Source organism: Coregonus clupeaformis, chromosome 12 (genome assembly GCF_020615455.1).
Source record: "Coregonus clupeaformis isolate EN_2021a chromosome 12, ASM2061545v1, whole genome shotgun sequence".
In the NCBI taxonomy this organism is placed as follows: Eukaryota; Metazoa; Chordata; class Actinopteri; order Salmoniformes; family Salmonidae; genus Coregonus; species Coregonus clupeaformis.
In genome coordinates, this window is record NC_059203.1 from 17,377,008 (window position 1) to 17,381,315 (window position 4,308).

At 40.6% G+C, this 4,308-nt stretch overlaps 1 protein-coding gene across 1 annotated transcript in view; it reads left to right on the forward strand.

Moving 5' to 3' along the window:
• Nucleotides 1–365: 365 nt before the first annotated feature.
• The window catches only part of LOC121577898 (collagen alpha-2(XI) chain), a 91,898-nt gene continuing 87,955 nt past the window's right edge, over nt 366–4,308 (forward strand). The window contains 1 exon segment of the mRNA XM_041891876.2: nt 366–906. The gene's annotated coding sequence lies outside the window, so the exon portion shown is untranslated.

A 4,308-nucleotide genomic window follows, 5' to 3' on the forward strand; every position in this document is an offset into this window, starting at 1 on the left:
CAAAACTGGAATATGTTACAAACACAGTGCACTAAGTTTTAGAGAATTGACGTTTTTGCCAAAGTTGTAAAAAAAAATTGCGAGGTGAAATTGAATTTGTGCGCTTCACAGAGGAGGCGTTCCCTAAAAGAAATATGCAAATATATGCTACAACGGGCCAATAGGATCTCCTTGCTTGGCTCTGCCCACTACGCTTCATTAACTACCACTATAAACGACACAGATGAACGATCTTGGGTTAGTTATAAATGTCTTTGCTCTACAGTTGACCAATCACCGATGAAGGTTTGCCTACAGAAAAAAAAATTGTATTGTGCACGAACAGACGAAAAAAAAATAAAAACTTTGCCGAACGAAGACCGTCACAAAATGTCGTCATAATATATGCTGTTCGGATCTGTTTTGGATGGGAAGCGTTGCCGTTATTAGATGGGGAGAGAGAGAGGGACACACATATATTGTTGGCTAAACTGAGGGACCCGAATGAGCTATTTAGTGCTAAACCAAGGGTTAACGACAGTGCCTGTAGTGAGTGAACTCGTTGCTAACTAGCTAGCTGGTTAACGTGTGTTTAGTCAGACGTTTAGCTAGCTAGCCGATAGCTAGCTAACGCGTTAGCTACGGTTACATAATACCACCTCAGGTTGCAAGCACATTCTAGCTAGCTAGCCATGTTGACTTGTAGCGAACATCAACTGCACATATTTAAGTCAACGTTAGCTTGCTAGTCTAGCTACATTAGCTAGCTAAAATGCAGCCACACGGGCTATAAGTTAGCTGCTAACGCGTTAGCTAGTTAAGGTTATTTTGGTCCAGGCACAGTAGGCAGGGGCTGTCCTGTTTGCCCTCCGAATTGGGATTTCACCAATTTGCTTTCATCTGTCAAGCTGAGGATTCACAAACCCGGTAAGTAAACAACGTTAGCTAACGTTGGTATAATGTGTAATGTTAGCTTAGTTGTAAAACTAGTTAGCGAGCATTGTCAAAATGTTTTTTTTAGCTACCTATCTAGCCAAATATTTGTATATCTAGCTGAGCTAAAGGAAGCTATCTTTATTGGATTAGCATAGTTAGCGTACATATGTTGGTGGGCTAACTGGCTAGCTAACGTCATATACTCCTCGCACAATGTCATCAGCTAACGTTACAATCTGGATCTTTGCCAGGGTTGGTTGTTGATACTGTGATATAAACATGAACGTTATAACGTTTGCTATAGCCATCCATCTGTGATGGAACCTTTTTTGTTGTTGAAAAACAGCCACCATTTGTGTTACGGCCAGTAAATAACTGCTCACACTCAAAAGCCTCGATCATGCAATGAAAACATGTTACGTCCATAAGTCAGCTGTGACAATCTACGGTCATAATGTAACACTCAGGTGGGAGAGGAAGACAAGAATTCACCTGCCTCATATTTTCACATATGAAGGATTTGTATTGTGTAAAATAAGGCTCAATGGATATTTACTACATATAGGCCTATCATATATTAATTAATGAGTTTATCCTTCCCATTTTCTGTCCATGTATTTAAGCCTCTGAAGATGTGGTAAGGGGATATTCGTTCTCGAAAACCCTTCTCCGTATGTAGTGTTTTCAGCTGTTACATTCGCCCACATTTGGCTCCGTGTGAACTACAATTTCGACGCTGTGTTTTAACGTTTAGAGCAGTTTTGCACAGATCCACACAAGCTGTGTGTCTCCCAGTTGTTGAACTACACTTCCTCCCCAGTTACGCTAACACACAGGTGTTTGGAGCACGCTTGATAGCTAATTAGCACAGGTGGCCGCGTATGTCTTCCGTAAACAAGGGATGTAACGTGGAGATATGGCCGTGTGGGAACACTAACCCTATAAAGGTGTGTAGTAATTTACCCTTTTGTTTTTTAAAGATACGTTACTTATGTTTCCAAGCGATGCATGTTAATGTTTAGAGCAAGCGTCGGGGCTCTTAACAAAACTCACCCGGTCAGAAGACACTATTATCAGTAGGCGCTTAAGCAGTTAGCGTCTATGAAATGGGCGATATCAGTTGAATTATTTCTGTGTTCACATATTACGAAAAAGAGTGGAGGAAATCCAGCCGTGGCTTTTGAAAAGCCAGTTGGTCATGTCCACAGTGTATCTGTACTAAAATATCATCTGGGTGTCATACCGTTGCCTGTCACACTGGGACGTCCTAGAGTTGCTGCCTGCCTCCCTGCCGGGCTGTGCCCCATCAATTAGCGTGTGTAACCTGTTGAATGTGTCTCCGTGCCAAATGTTATTCTTTCCACATGCAGAGTCCCTATATGTTACCTCTAGAGGTCACCCACCTAACCCGTGTCTCTGGCTCCTGTGTGCTGGCTGACCTCCCTGGTGTACTGAAGTTGTGATGGGGTTGTTTTGAATAGCATTGTTTAGCCATTATAGACATAGCGGTTGGAGAAGGATATCGCTGAAGGCTTAGGGGCCTAACCCATTATGATTATGAGGTTGGGGTCTTGGTGAGGGGAAAAGGCCTCAGTATTGTACTGTTTTAACTGTTTGGTCTCTGTCACTCTGCACAGCTCTTTCTTCAAAAGCGTGATCCCTTATAGAGAAATCACACGCCACTGGCGAAACTACATTTATGCTGGTAGAGAGACAACAATTGCATAAAAAAACACTCGGTCAGCAATAGCAATCGACTTTTGCGGACTTGCATGTTGAAAGTGACAACATCATGTCTGTGAGTGTGAGAAGATCTTGATTTAGCATTTTTGTTGTTGTTGATAAAGCTATTTTAACATGCTTACCCAGCAGTTAGCCTACATGCCCATTCAATAGGCCTACCTCCTCCCAGCCATTACAGAACATGCTCATTCAAAACCTCCACCTCTAGTCTAAATATAAAATATTTGTTGAAATTCTGTTTTTATTTGGGGCAAAACAAGGTTCAGACAAACATGACGTTTTATTGATACGTCTCTCTCACACCAATCCATAGTTAAGTTCTCCATAAGCAAGTCTAGTCATGCAACAGCCCTCAGGGCCGCGCCTCATAGCCAGGTTCAGTGAGTCTCAGGATTTCAGTGAGTTTCAGGGATTCAGCAAGTCTCAGGATTTCAGCGAGTCTCAGGAATTCAGTGTCATAGAGATCAAAGGTCTTAATAATTCTGCATTTCCCAATGATTTTTTCTCTCCATTCTTTTTAAAACAGTAACTATTAACACTTGAAAAGAGGGATTTTATTACAGTACAATGTTTTTTCCACTTTGACCATTAAACAAAATCAGATCTTGTCCATTTGGACAATCTCTATGAATACATTTTTCTGTAGTCTCAGAGAAAAGGTCAGCCTCTCCATCACATAGGATCTTATGCTTCACATCTATCCAATCATCTGCCTCGGGTGCCTTTTGATTCTAACCATTTTTAGGTCTTTCTTACTTGCTGTTAGGAGTATGCCAATCAAGCGTTTGTCTAAAGCGTCCCTGAGATCAAATGTAATGTTCCCTGAATACAGGACCTCACCTCTGCATGGGAGATCAACCTTAAATATGTCTTCCATTCGTCTATGCCAGTATGAGACTTGCGCAGGACATTCCCAAAATAAGTGGTAATGGTTTGCCTCATTGGACCCACATAATCTCCAACACCCCGTTCCACTACTTTGATGTCTTTCTGCAGAGGAGTGATAAAGAACCCCATAATATTTTTCAATCCAAATTCCCCAATGAGCTTGTTCATTTCCAAAGTGATTGGCATAAGGTTTCCCACTCCTACACAGAAATGAACATGTTCTCATCCCTTTCCTATTTCTCCTTTACGTACAGTGCCTTCAGAAAGTATTCACACCCCTTGAATTTTTCCACATTTTGTTGCCTGAATTTAAAATAGATAAAAAATTGGATTTCTTTTGTCACTGGCCTACACACAATAGCCCATAATGTCAAAGTGGAATCATGTATTTCAAATCTTTTTTTAATTGTATTTATTTATTTTTTACAAATGAATACAAAATAAAAGCTGAAATGTCTTGAGTCAATAAGTATTTAACCCCTTTGTTATGGCAAGCCTAAATAAGTTCAGGAGTAAACATTTGCTTAATAAGTCACATAAGTTGCATGGACTCATCACTCTGTGTGAAATAATACTGTTTAACCTCTTAAGGATCGGACCCTTTTATTCAAGTTTCGCCTAAAATGACCCAAATCTAACTGCCTGTAGCTCAGGACCTGAAGCAAGGATATGCATATTATTGATACCATTTGAAAGGAAACACTTTGAAGTTTGTGGAAATGTGAAATTAACGTAGGAGAATATAACACATTAGATCTGGTA